At 40.1% G+C, this 15,134-nt stretch overlaps 1 pseudogene; it reads left to right on the top strand.

Moving 5' to 3' along the window:
- Positions 1-417: 417 nt before the first annotated feature.
- LOC100347919 (large ribosomal subunit protein eL8 pseudogene) lies at positions 418-1,154 on the top strand (annotated as a pseudogene).
- The last annotated feature ends 13,980 nt before the right edge of the window (positions 1,155-15,134 follow it).

Below are 15,134 nucleotides of genomic sequence, written 5' to 3'. Positions count from 1 at the left end.
TAACAAAGGTCAATGGCAAATATTAACGATGATAAAACAATGTCAAGAGTGCCCATTAAGCCGGCGCCGCGGCTCACTAGGCTAATCCTCCGCCTTGCGGCGCCAGCACACCAGGTTCTAGTCCCGGTCAGGGCGCCGGATTCTGTCCTGGTTGCCCCTCTTCCAGGCCAGCTGTCTGCTGTGGCCAGGAGTGCAGTGGAGGATGGCCCAAGTGCTTGGGCCCTGCACCCCATGTGAGACCAGGAGAAGCACCTGGCTCCTGCCATCGGATCAGCGTGGTGCGCTGGCCGCGGTGGCCATTGGAGGGTGAACCAACGGCAAAAGGAAGATCTTTCTCTCTGTCTCTCTCTCTCACTGTCCACTCTGCCTGTCAAAAAAATAAATTAAAAAAAAAAAAAGAGTGCCCATTAGCCCAAGATGCCAAAAGGAAGGAACACCAATGGGAAGAAGGCAGCCCTGGCTCCTGCTGTCATGAAGATGCAGGAGACTAGGGAATTGGTAAATTCTCTGTTTGAGAAAAACCTAAGTGGAACAGTTTTAAACATCAAGGTTTGGCTTTGGACAGGATATACAGCATAAAAGCATCCTTACCTGTTCTGCCAAATGGCCCTGCTACATCTAGCTGCAGTAGCAAAGGACCATCCTGTATATGCAGATGAAAAGTGCCTCCTGCCATTAACAGCTCACCCAGGCCCTGGACTGCCAGATAACTACGGAACTCCTGAAGCAGGCCCACAAATACAGACCAGAGAGACGCAGAGGCTGTTGGTCCAGACTGAGAAAGAAAGCTGCTGGCAAAGGGGACAACCCTGTGAAGAGACCACCATTCTCTCACCAGGAATCCCACCGTCACCACTGTGGTGGAGAATAAGAGGGCTCAGCTAGTGGTAACTGCACATGACATGGATCCTAGCGAACTGGCTGTCTTCGTACCTGCCTGCTGTCATAATATGGGTGTCCCTTTATGCATCATCAAGAGAAAGGCCTGGTTGAGGCACCTGGTCCACAGGAAGAGCTGTAACACAGTCAGTTTCACATGGGTGAATTGAGAAGAAAAAGGGGCTCTGGTTAAGCTGATGGAAGCCATCAAAATCAACTGCACAGACAGATATGATGAGATCCACCATCACTGGGCAGCAACATTTTGGGTCTAAAATATATGGTTTGTACTTGGCAAACTGGAAAAGGTTAAGGCTAGTGAACTCACCATAAAGCTGAGATAAAGGTGCATGGTTGTGCTTCCTGTACATAATAACAAAGATTTTCCTCCAAAAAAAGAGAAGAGTGATCATTGAATAAAATACAGAGGTGCATAGCTAAAAAGTAAAAGTAAAATGACAAGATAAACTCTGCATAATTCAAAAGAAGGCAGAGAAATTTGAATGGAAGAACAAAGAACAGAAAGGACAATTAGAGAACAAATAAGCAAGATGGACCATGTAACAAGCTAGATCTGTAATAGAGTGTAAAAGGAAAGAATATTCCATTGTCAGTTTGAATATCAAAACAAGAGCCAACTAGGTGATATTACGAGACACACTTTAGATATAAGGGCACTGATCAGTGAAAAGGACAGAAAAAGTTATACTGTGTGAGCACTGACAAAGCTATGATGCTATCAGTCAATATACTTCAAGCCTTATCAGCATCAAAGAGGAATATTTCAAAATAATAAAATGATACCTTCACAAGAATACCCAAAATACCCAGAAATGTGTTTGCATCCAATAACATAGTTTCAAAAATCTCCATTATTTGATGTGAGTAGCCAGCACATTCTGTCACAAATCACCGCACCTTCCTCCTGGGTGCATTTTCTTCACGTAGCTTGCAGAAGCACACACTCTAATGGCCTCCTCATTGGTTAACACTTTCCAGTCTTGTTTGCCAGTATCTTCCAGGGTTCATTCTCTATTCCCCTTGTCGTCTGCATCTGCATTTACTTTGTTGACGTCTTTACCCTTGCAACAGTTTTAACTATCACTGCTGCACTGAAACTTTCAAATTTTCTATCTATAGACCAATCTTCTCTCTCAAATTCCAAACTTATAAATCCAAACATCTATTCAAATTGCTACTCAATTATCTTAAAATCATCTTAAGCTCAGCTTGGCCAAAACTAAACTCCAGATACTTTGCTACCATAGCAGTCTTTCCATCTTCAAGGAAGATAATTATATTCAGTCAAGGAAAAAAATAAAGAAGGAGGGGTACTGGTCTGAGATACTTCCAATAGAGTTGAGAAGCCATTGTTAAACCGGATTTCATCTGCAGCCAGAGCTTTTTTAAAAAAATTAAAAAAAGAAGCCTGATGCATAGCATATTTATGGGATACCAGATGATATTTTGATGCATGTATTGTAAAAGCACTGTAAGCCTATCTCTCTCCCCAAACACATACTTTGTTATGGTACAGAGATTCGAAATCCTGTCTTACAGCTTTTTAAAAAAATACTTATTTGAAAGTCAGAGTTACAGAGAGAGAGAGGGAGAGACAGATGGAGATCTTCCATGTGCTGGCTCATGCCCCAAATGGCTGCAGTGTCCAGGACTGAGCCAGGTTTCCCACATAGGTGCCAGGGGCCCAAGCACTTGGGCCACCTTTTGTTGCTTTTCCCAGTCCATTAGCAGGGAGCTGGATCGGAAGTGGAAGTGGATCATCCAGGACTTGAACTGGCACTCACATGGGATGCCAGTGTCACAGGTGGTGGTTTTACCTGTTAAGTCACATCATTGGCCTCTACAGCTTTTTTTTTTTTTTGAAAGAAAAATAAACAGTACATTGTCATTATCTAGAGTCATCCTACTGTGCAATGGAGCCCCAGAACTTGTAACTTGTGTCTAACTATAAATTAAGAAAAACTTCTCCCTAGCCCTCCATCCCCTCTACTCTCCATAGTCTTTGGGAACCATTATTCTGTTCTTGACTTCCATGAGAGCAACTGTTTTATATTCTACATATGAATGAGGTCATACAGCACTTGTCTTCCTGTGTTTGGCTTATTTCACTTAACATAAAGACTTCCAGTTCCATTCATGTTGTAGCATACACGTATCAATATTTCCTTCTTTTTAAAGAGTGAATAATATTCCACCATTGGAGAGTGAACCAGCAGATGGAAGACCTCTCTCTCTCTCTATCTGTGCTTCTCTGTAATCTGCCTTTCAAATAAATAAATAAATAAATATTTAAAAAAAAAAGAAACCAGAAACTCAACCAAGGTTTCACCCATCAGTGACAGGGACCCAACTACTTGAGCATCACCTGGGACCTCACAGGGTCTGCACTGGTGGGAAGCCGGTAACAGGAGTCAGAGCCAGGAATCAAACCCAAGAACTCTGATACGGGACATGAGTGCCTACACAGGCACTGGATTCCTAATGACTAGACCAAATGTCTGCCTCATCATTATGGTTTTGATTTGCATTTTCCAGATGAACAGTGATATTGAATATTTTTTCATGTACATATTATCCTCCTTTGAGACATTTCTGGTTAAAACTACTGCTCAGTTTTAAATTGAATTATCATTTGGGTCTTTTTTTTTTTTTTTTGTCTTGTGTTTGAGTTTCTTATATATTCTGGCTTTTAAACGTTGTCAGATACGTACCTTACAAACATCTTCTCCCACTCTAGAATCTATCTCTTTATATTGTTGGTTTTTCCTTTTGCTATACAGAAGCTCTTCAGCTTGATGACATCCCAAGTGTCCATTTTTGTTTTTATTTCCCGCGTTTTTGGGATCTAACCCCAAAAATCTTTACTCGTTCCAATGGAGCATTTCCTCAAAGTTTTCTTCTAGTTGTTTCCTACTGTCAGGTCTTATATTTAAGTTGATTTTTGTGCATGGTGAGAGATGAAAGAGGAGGTATTGCTTTATTCTTCTGCATGTGAATATCTAATTTTCCCCAGCATTGTTTATTGAAAAGACTATCCTTTCTCCAATTTGTGTTCTTAGTACTTTTGTTGGTGACTGGTTGGCTATAGATGTGTGGGTTTATTTCTGGGTTCTCTATTCTATTGGCCGTTGAGCCTGTTTTTATGCCAATACTATATTTATAATAATTTTTTAAAGTCAGATAGTATAATGCCTCTTACTTTGTTCTTTTTGCTCAGTACTGTTTTGGGCATTCAGTGTTTTTTGCAGTTCCATATAGATTTTAGTACTGTTTTTTTCTAGTTCTGTGAAAAATGTTATTAGTTTTTCCATAGAGATTGCATTTAATTTGTAAATTGTTTCAGGTGGTATGGGTATTTTAATGTTATTGATTCTTCCAAACCATGAATGTGGAATGTTTTTCCATTTCTTTGGGTCCTCTTCAGTTTCCTTCATCAATATTTCACAGTTTTCATTATAAAGATCTTTCACCTCTTTAGTTAAAATTATTTATAGGATTTTTTATTTTGTTAGTGCATGGAAATGAGATTGCTTTCTTGATTTATTTTTCAGATAATTCACTATTGGTGTTTAACAATGCTACTGTTTTTGTACATTGACTTTATATCATGCACTTTTTCTGAATTCATTTATTAGCTATAATAGTGTGTGTGTGTGTGTGTGTGTGTGTGTGTGTGTGTGGTATCTTTGGGGTTTTCTCTATATATGACCATATCACTGCAACTAAACCTTTGAACACATCTGCCTGCACTTACCTACTAGATTCAAACTGATATTTGCACTGGGCCAAACTGAAAAATTGCCTAGATTTTGGTAATCATTGGATAAACCACCCTGCTTCCCTTTAATTACCTAGAAAATGGTACAATCCTTTCCTCATAGGACAGCCTGACTCTTGTTAATACCCATCACAACTCCTGAAAAGCAAATGATGTGACTACTACCCACTTCTGTTTGTTAAGCACAAAATACAGCCACCATCTCATAAAGCTTCAGGACACATTTTAAAGTCTGTTAGATCTGTTTTGCCAGACTGCAGTCTGAATCAGCTCCAAGTAAATATAATTTTATTGTTCTGGACTAGTTGATTTCATCCTAGGCCAACAATACTTTCAGTTTCTAAGCCCAAAAACTTGAAATAATTAATGATTTCATTTCTTTTTTCACATCTCACTTTCAACCCCTAAGGAATTCTTACTTGCACTACTATTATATTATATTCAGAAAAACCCCACTCTTTATCACCTTCACTGCTACACCCCTTGTCTGATACATCATGCACTTGAACTGGATTTCTAGTGTAGGGTTCTGACTGTTTTACTTACACCCTACTCACCGCACTACAGAGTGTTCTCTCGATGTAGCAGCTGAAACGATCTTGCTCCCCTCTTCTCGAGAATGAGAGGCTTGTTCATACATTTATTTTAGAAATATTTTGGATTGTCGTGAAGTAAACATAACACAAAACCAACCATTTTAATCCATACAATCAGTGGTACTTAATTTGTTCTTAGTGTTGTATAACTACCACCTCTGTGAAGTTCCAAAATAGTTTCATCATCCCCAGAGTAAACCCCATGCCCATTCAGCAATCACTGTCCCCGCTCTGCAATTTCCAGTGTCTAGAAACCATTCATTGTTTTATCTCTGTATGAATGTACCTGTCTTGGATACTTCACATAAATTGAGTCATATACTACACGAATTTTGTGAATTTTCTTTTACATCATAATGTTTTCAAGGTTCATCTCTTTTTATAATTGGTGTGTATGTGTGTGTGTGTGTGTATGCGCACTTATCCATTTATTCACTGATAACCATTGAACATTTGACTTGTATGCAGGTTTTGGCAATTGTGACCAGTACTGTTATGCATATTTGTGTACAAATATTGGCTTGAGTACCTGTCTTAATCTCTTATTTTTAGTATTTTCCTACTTAGAAACAATGACAAATATATGACAAGCTCAAGAGCAGTACAAAGGCCACATGTTTTCCTGAGTCATTGGAGAATACATTGCTGTACTTACATGCCCAACATTCTCCATAGTGTGTATTTTCTACAAACTCCAAAAGTAGCCAGAGTACAACTACTAGCAGTGCTATTTCATTACCATCTAGCCCTGAGATCCCATTTAAACTCTGCCCATTGTCCTAATAATATCCTTTATGCCAAATGATTCAGCACAGAATCACATTTTGCGCCTAGTTGTCACATCTTTTTAGATTTTTTTCAGTCTGAAACAGTTCCTTTGACTCATGTAGCCTTGACACTTTTGAAGACTATAAGCATGTTATTTTCTAGAATGTTGCTTAATTTGGAGTGTCTCATGTTCCCTCATGATTAGACTCAGATTATAAATCTTGGCCAGGAAAGTGATGGAAATGATGATGTAATCTCCCAGTTGACAGGATCTCAATTCATCCCATCACTGATGGTGAGCGTTCTCTTCCCCTTTTCAATAAAGAAGAATTTCACAGAGTTAATGATTTTAATTAACAAGAAATATGGAACCAAGTGAATATCTCATTTATCATCAAAGCTTCAATTTATTCATTTATTTATATCTGTATCGATTTGTGATTTCTTGCTTTATTCAGTTGGTTGTCATTGGTCTCTACCATTATTTATTATGTTACTCAAATTGTACTCTATTTGGATGGTGAGTGTTTCTCCCATCTAACTTCTGCGTTCTTTGACTCATTATTATTTTACTACATCTGTGATGTATAGCACAAGAAAATGCCCCAGATTCATCTTGTCCATTCCCTATACTAGCTCTGGAATCCGCCATTTCTCCAAGGAGCCCCAATTCCTTATTGGGAACTTCAGTACGTGGAAGTCATGATCCGGGTGCTGGGAGTGCTCACTGCTACTGAGGTCCCACTCTTCCCAGCCGTGTCAGTGCACAGAGCTAGAGAATGCATGGATTTAAATATGTATATACATCTAAATATAGATTATTTCCATAACTACACAAATCAAAAACCAACCAATTACTTCCAATTTCACAGAATTTATTATAATTTTCTCCCCTTCATATTTATCACTCCTTTCTGTAACTGTGAGAAACTTGGCTCCCATTATCTTTAATATATTTCACTGTTTGTAACCACTTTTCCATCTGCATCACCACCCGCTCCCTTGTATAAATACCCTCCTCACCCAGCGTGGGCGCAGTACAACTTTTTGGGATCCTCTCTCTTCCCATCCACCTCCCACACACAGATGTTCTTCTCATCCAGCTTGGGCTCTAATTCACCACACCAGACCACTCCTCTGTAGAGGCTCCCCTGTAGTTCCTCTTAACAGATCTTTAGACTCTTAGTCCTCATCCTGGGCACCCGTGTGGTCCAGGTCTTCACCCTGCCTGGCCTCCAGTACCCACTGTCAGTCTGACTGTCTAAATAGATGCCCTCCTCACTTGGTCTCTGACAGCCTGTGCTAGGCAGATACCCTGGTGGGGCTATCACACCCACCCCGGGTCACCATCACCATGGGTCCAACCCTTTATTCTGGCAGTGCCTGTCTTGCAGTGTTACCTTATGGCTGTGGGACTGAATTATTCAGGGTAAGACAGAAAAAGCAGAATCAGAATGATCTTTTAAAAACTCAAATCAGATCAAAGTAATTATAGCAATGTCTACTGCCCTTAGCAGTTTGTGAAGCATCTCATTTCTCCAGATTCTCCCAGAATGGCTCTCTCATCTATTCAGAGCAAAAACCCAAGTCCTTATAATAGTATGCTGAGCCCCACTCGACTGTTGCCTGATACCTTGCGATCTCAACTCTTCCTAAGCGCCTCCTGTCCAACACATACCCTATCTCTTCTCCAGACACCTGGCTTCCTTGCTGCTCCTCCTCTGTGCTACGTGCTCTTCACTCAGGGCTCTTGGTTGTAGCAGTTCCCTCTGATCAAGCATTCTCACCCTGGAATCCCCTTCAGATATCTGTGCAAACCTCATCTTCTTAGTGAGGCCCAGATTGCTGTAATAATCAGCTTGGGCTGCCCCGGTGAAGTATCTCAGACAGCCTGGTTTGAACAATAGAATTTACATTCTCACAGTTCTGAAGGCTGTGGGGGTGGGGATGGGGTGGTCCAAGATCAAGGTGCCAGCAGCTTTGATTTCTCCTGTGGTTTCTCTCATTGACTAGGAGATAGCTGCCTTCTCACTGTGTCCTCATGTGGTCTGCGTCTGGGCCTGAACACCCCTTGTGTCTTTCTGGTCTGGTCTCCTCTTTTCATAAGGAAACCAGTCAGACTGGAGTAGGTGCCACCCCAGTGGTCTCATTTTCCCTCACCTCTTCAAAGATCCTCTCTCCAGGTACAGTCACATTCTAAGGTCCTGGGAGTCAGGGCTTCAATCTATAAGTTTTGGGGAACACAATTCAATCTCTAACACCTGACTACTTAAGGCAATGTACAATTTGCACCAACCTGACATTTTAATTGCTGTTCCCTTGCATTATAACTTCATTTTAATAGCTCTGATCAACTTCTATTATGGAATATAATTTAATCTATACATATGTATTTTTTATGGTTTGTCTCCCCCCACTGGAGTATAAGTTCTACAAAGGTTCAGGACAATTTTTTTTGTAAGATTTATTTATTTTTTTATTTGAGAGGTAGAGTTATAGACAGTGAGAGGGAGAGACAGAGAGAAAGATCTTCCATCCACTGGTTCACTCCTCAAATGGCTGCAATGGCCAGAACTGGGCCGATCTGAAGCCAGGAGCCAGGAGCTTCTTCCATGTCTCCCATATGGGTGCAGGGGCCCAAATACTTGGGCCATCTTCTACTGCTTTCCCAGGCCATAGCAGAGAGCTGGACCGGAAAAGGAGCAGCCAGGACTAGAACCAGCACCCATATGGGACTCTGGTGCTGCAGGTAGAGGCTTTAGCCCACTACACCACAGTGTCGGCCCCCAGAACAGTTCTTAGTATATAAGCATGGAGTGGGGGAGATAGTATTAATTGAATGAATAAAATTAGTTTATCCACATGCTAATGATGAACATTTCAGTTTTCTCCCATTTGTTCCTATGGTGAACAATGTGCTATGAATATTATTTTAAGGGTATACATGTCATGAATTTATTCCTGATAGTGTATTCAAACAACCGAATTGCTGGATTCTAGGATAGGTGTATTGTATTAGTTTCCTAGGGCCTGTCATAACAAAATACCACAAAGTTAGTGATTTAAAGCATCGAAAAACAGGCCGGTGCTGTGGTGCAGCGGGTTAGGCCACACTTGCAGCGCCAGCATCTCATATGGCTGCTCCACTTCCATCCAGCTCCCTGCTAATATGCCTGGGAAAACAGCAGAAGATGGCCCAAGTCTTTGGGCCCTTGTCCCCACATGAGAAATCGGATGAAGTTCCTGGCTTCTGGCTCCTGGCTTCAGCCTGGCCCAGCCCCGATGGTTGCAGACATTTGGGGAGTGAACCTGTGGATGGAAGATCTTTCACTCTGTCTCTCCCTCTCTGTGTAACTCTTCCTTTCAAATAAAATAAATCTTAAAATGAAAGAAAATATAATTTAAATCAGGCATGCATCTAAAAGATTTCCTTAAAATTAAAAAAAATGAAAGCAACAAAAAGTTACCTTCTTACAGTGTGGAAATTCAAAGTCTGAAGTCAAGGTGTCGGCAAGGACACACTTCCTCGGATGGCTCCATAGATGGATTCTTTCTCCCTCACCCAGCTCGTGGTGTTTCCTTGGTTTGGCATTTGTTGGCTTCTGAAGGCAGAGGCAGAGATTGGAGGGATGCTGCATGAGCCAAGGATTTTAGTACTATTTTATCTAACTTTAGTAGATGTCATCAGAATGTTTTCCAAAATGATTTGTCAATAAGACTGAAAGCGGCTGGGTTACGAGAACCCATCCCTCCATTCACGCTCCAATATGTTATTGTCAGTTGTTTCAAGTTTTAAGCTAATCTGTTGATTATGATAGTGTCTCATTGACAACTTAATTTTAGAATTAGCTTGTTAAGTTTCACAAAATAACTACTGCATTTGGATTTTGAGTGAATTTTAACTATAAACCAGTTTGGCAACAATGAATATCTTTAAGATATTATCTCTCACTCCATGAAGTTGGTATTTCATGCCATTTATTCTCTTTAAAGTTACTTAATAAGTTTTTATAAGTTTCTTCATTAAAATAATTCAGTTCCAAATATTTTCCTATCTAGTTTGGGTTTAGACAGTTAAGTGTGGACAGAGCTGTCTTGTGATGTGCTATAGCATTACTGTAGTCACCTTATTGTGGGTCCTAGATTCTAGTTACCCTGGAGTACAGCTATCAAAAGTTAACTGAAATGGCACTAGGTAGTCTGAGGTTTAGCGTTCCCATGATTTTTTATAGTCCTTCCATAGCCATTCTCATTTTTGCCCTGGTTCAAACTCTGATAATTAAGTCTTGGGTTGTCACTGAGCCCCAAGGCAGGGAGAGTGTTGGGAAGCAGAGGTTAGAGGAAGATCACTGGACAAGTGGGTTAATAGAGATGTGACTGATGCTCAGAAATCTGTAGCTGGGGCAAATCAGAAACAAGAGCAAGCCAGCAGAGACATCTTCCCAGGTCATGAGCAACCTGAGAGACACTGGATCTCAAGGCACATGAGAGGCAGATTTCAGCTACAAATGAGAGCTGGGCAAGCGACATACAAGTGAATGAATGTTGGTCCTGAGATTCGTGAATGCGAGCCAGAGCCTCCCTAAAGAACAGCACAAAAGCGTTCCCCTTCTTCCCAATGGGTGAGGACCCACAGGCCACTCTCGTCCTTCAGTGCAGAGGGGAAAGCAGAAATGGGGAAATTGTCTGTGGTGCTGAGACCCTTCTTTCTGGAAATATGAAGCAATATATGTGTGAACTGTTTAGATAAGATAGGACCATGTATAAACAAGATTAGATTTTAGTTAATCCCCCCCTTCTCCCAACTGTGGCTAGAGGAGAAATTCCAGGCTTATTGACTACAACATTAGAATGGCCTTTTCTCTGCATGTGTGAGTCACTTTTTCTTGAGGCCTGGTTTTAAGTCTTCTCAGCCACTGTCTTATTTTACAAAGAAGTGGGAATACTCTTATTTGAGAGCTAATGAAACTTTTCTTTTTTTGACAGGCAGAGTGGACAGTGAGAGAGACAGAGAGAAAGGTCTTCCTTTTCTGTTGGTTTACCCACCCCCCAACGGCCGCTGCAGCCTGTGCACTGCACAGATCTGAAGCCAGGAGCCAGGTGCTTCTCCTGGTCTCCCATCCAGTGTTTTGTGACAAAGCGAAACCAGATGTGGCTCTCCACCACCCCACATCCAAGAAGCTATCATTTTCCGCATGCTGAAATAGGAGCAGTTTCTTTCAAAGTAATGATATTATAATTTCTTTCTTTACCGATGAAGTAAAAACATTAAAAAATAAAAGAAATGGATATTTATGAAGTTAATGAAGCAAATTTGGCCAATGTAGGTACCTTCAGAAGGACATTCAAAAAAAAAGTCATTTATAGCAATAAATGAGTCTCTATGACATAAGGGAATGCTAGAAGGGAAATACATGGGATTAGATGATGGGTTGTGTTGTGTTAGGATTCACATTAATTATTCTGCCTGCTCAATGTAAGAGGTTAAAGATTGTGAGGAATGTGAAGCCAATATGTTGTTGTGAAAATGGAGTGACTTGAATTTTTTTAAAGAGGATCCTGGGGTTTCCCTCTTCCCTTTTGCAATGCTAGAGACTCCATGGAGCCAACCCATTCAATCTTTCTGACTTAAATACCCATGCAAGTGAGGCCTCCTGGGTCTCTAGAGCCACAAATCAGGCAAGAGTGCACATGGTACTCCTGCTTCCAAGAACATCGCTCACCTGAGCGGAGGCAGGCTCAGTAATTCATAGCTCCTTAGGACCTCACAGGAGTTTAGAGGATTTCCTTTGGATATAAAAGAGACTTAAATATAAATTATTTATATTAATGAGTGGTTAGTGTATGTGTGTTCAATTAGGTATGTCTATGTTAACATACAACATTGTGATATTTGTATCAAATACTGCACACATAGTGCGCCACATGAATACCTAATACAATTAGAAATAACAATAAAAACACTTCACTAAATGCTGATCAATCTCTTTGATCCAGTTTATGACTCTCATTCAATAGCAGACTACAGGCTCGTTATAAAATGGCTCACTGCTAGGGCAAACACAGGAAACAATTTCAGAAAACAGTAGTCTAAATTTGTCAGCTTCAATGGCAGAAAATAGAAATTAGTTTCTCACCAACTTATATAGAAAGAGTATGGAGAGCCATACACACTATTTCACTTTTTCAGGCAATGTACACAAACAAAACACCTACTCTGCTCCAGGCACTTCAGGTACAGAGGTGAGACAGGTGATCACTCTCTCCTGTTCACACAGGGTATGTGGTCTAGTGGAACTATTGTTACAGCAAGTAATCAGCTGAAAGCTGTGGATATGGTGCCAGAATTCTGTTGATGCTGGCATCCCATATAAGAAATGGTTTGGGGTCGGCGCTGTGGCATAGCAGGTAAAGCTGGCACCTGCTGGGTGAGCATCTCATATGGGTGCCAGTTCGAGACCTGGCTGCTCCATTTCCAATCCAGCTCTCTGCTATGCCCTGGGAAAACAGTAGAAGATGGCCCAAGTGCTTGGGCCCCTGCACCCACTTGGGAGACCTGGAAGAAGCTCCTTGCTCCTGACTTCAGATTGGCGCAGCTCCTGCCATTTTTAGCCTTTTGGGGAATGTACTAGTGGATGGAAGACTTCTCTCTCTCTGCCACTGCTTCTGACTCTTTGTAACTTTTCCTTTCAAATAAATAAGTAAATCTTAAGAAAAGAAAGAGAAGAGAAGAGAAGAGAAGAGGAGAGGAGAGGAGAGGAGAGGAGAGGAGAGGAGAGGAGAGGAGAGGAGAGGAGAGGAGAGGAGAGGAGAGAGAGGAGAGGAGAGGAGAGAGAAAAGGAAAGGAAAGGAAAGGAAAGGAAAGGAAAGGAAAGGAAAGGAAAGGAAAGGAAAGGAAAGGAAAGGAAAGGAAAGGAAAGGAAAGGTTTATGTTCCGGCTGCCGCACTTGTGATCCAGCTCCCGCCTAAGATGCCTGGGAATGAAGCAGTCTGATCCAGTCTGATCCAGTGCTTGGGCCCCTGCCACCCATGTGGGAGACCCAGGCGGGGGTCCAGGCACCTGCCTTCTCCCTGGTCCAGCCCTGGCTATTGCAGCCATTGTGGGATTGAACCAGTAAATGGAGGACCTCTCTCCCTCTCTATAACTCTGCCTTTCAAATAAATTTTTCAAAAAAGTTGTGAATAACTCATTCAAGGAACACTAACTGAGGCACTGTGGATACACCTGGGACAAAGAATTTGTGGTTCTTAAGCTGAAGTGATAATGTTCAATTCAGGTGTCCCACCAGCATTCAGAGGCCAAAGGAAGGATTCCCAGCTAAGCCACCTATGTGCATAGATTTTGAAGAGAACTCTCTCTTTAATTCTGTGTGGTTGTGTGAGATGTTTGGGCATAACTCGGGACCAGTGTTCACTTTGTTATGTTTTGGTGCTGTGCCTTGGCAAAGCAAGAGCTTTTTGTGGGTGACTATCTTTCTGAACATTTTTCTGGATTAGATATGCCACCTACACTGTCCTTTCATAATCATCACACTCTCCTATTAATTTTTATTTTGAAAATTTTCACATATACTGATTAAAATTGCCCCATTTAGTAATGAACTTGCTTATTATATACCCCACTACTTACAATAGCTTTGTTTTATATATTCATATTTTTTAAATGCCCTTTCCTTTCCATTATAATTTAACTTGAATACTTACATTTTTGGCATAAGGGAAAGCATTTTTTCACTAGCAGGTGACATTTAAACTATTCTATTGAGATGACCTGGGCCCAGAAAGCTTGTTGGAATTTACAGATTTGACTTGATTTATTTTTTACTTTGTAAATTGAAGCCAAGAGAATGACTAATTAGAATCAAGATTTAAAACTATAAGGAGTGCTTTTTGATTCAGATCATGAAAAGACAAGAATGATCAAAAACAAACATCCATCTCCCTCTTCATCCAGAATTCAGGGGGTTAAGTGAGATTTGTCTCAAATCCTTGGAATTAACTCCATCTTTGTAATGAAGACAACAATTAACATCTCTATCCATTCACTGTTAGGATGTAGTGTACTAACTGGCAAAATCAGTCCATGAACAGCATTGGTGAAATAAATTACTTGTTTTTAAGCCTTTCCCTGTCTATTTGGACACATAAGCAATTGTCACATTGAAGAAAATTTCTGAAATCTATAGTATGCCTAGCATTTGTGTTTCGACTATACCAGTAAGAGGAGTCCTAGCATTTCAAACAAGGAGTCACACAGCATGCAGATACTGATCTATTCACTATTTTTATTTAATTTTATCTTATAAGCTAGTATTCATCAATATGTACACATAGAAGTATTCTCTCTTTTTATATAGTTGAGGCTCAGAAAGGTTAAGTAATTCCCTAAGGACACACAGCTTTACTTAGTAGTGGAGCTAAACTTTTAGCTTAGGGCCGGTGTCTTTAGAATCTGGAATTCTTATTACTATGTTAGATAGCCTCTCAGGAGTGCATAAATATTACAGAATAATCAGATTTGTGGTTAAATATTTATGTATGATGTTGATGTTAGTTATTTTAGCATTACTTAAAATAGTGAAAAATTTGAAACAGCATAAATGCCCAAGAGTTGAAAAACAGTTAAATAATTTACAGTACAAGGGATTACTATTCCACCATTAAAAACTATAATTTCAAAAAACAGAGCCATATGAAAATATTTATAGTATAATTCAGGGAATTAAAATCAGATGGTGAGCCAATAGAGAGGGAATGAGTCTTTTTCTAAGAAAAATATATACATATATTAAACAGAGTATGGGAAAATAGCAAGATTAGAAGAATGTAGACCAAAACAGTATTTGTATTAATTCTGGATTTGGAATAAGAAGTGATTTTAATCTCTTTTCTTTATACTTATTTGCATTTTTATTGTATAAATTTAAAATGCACAACATGATGTTATGATATAAATAGCAAAATGATTAATACAGGCAAGTAATTTAACATATCCATCATCTCCTAAGCTTATTTTTTGATAAGAGCACCTAAAATCTTCCCTCCTAGCAAATCTTCAAGATACACTATTACAAATTATCATCTTCCTGCTA

This window comes from Oryctolagus cuniculus, chromosome 13, assembly GCF_051225735.1.
Source record: "Oryctolagus cuniculus isolate XC-2025 breed Fujian yellow rabbit chromosome 13, ASM5122573v1, whole genome shotgun sequence".
In the NCBI taxonomy this organism is placed as follows: domain Eukaryota; kingdom Metazoa; phylum Chordata; class Mammalia; order Lagomorpha; family Leporidae; genus Oryctolagus; species Oryctolagus cuniculus.
Note: the sequence above shows the minus strand (reverse complement) of the source record. Positions and strands in the feature narration are given on the sequence as shown.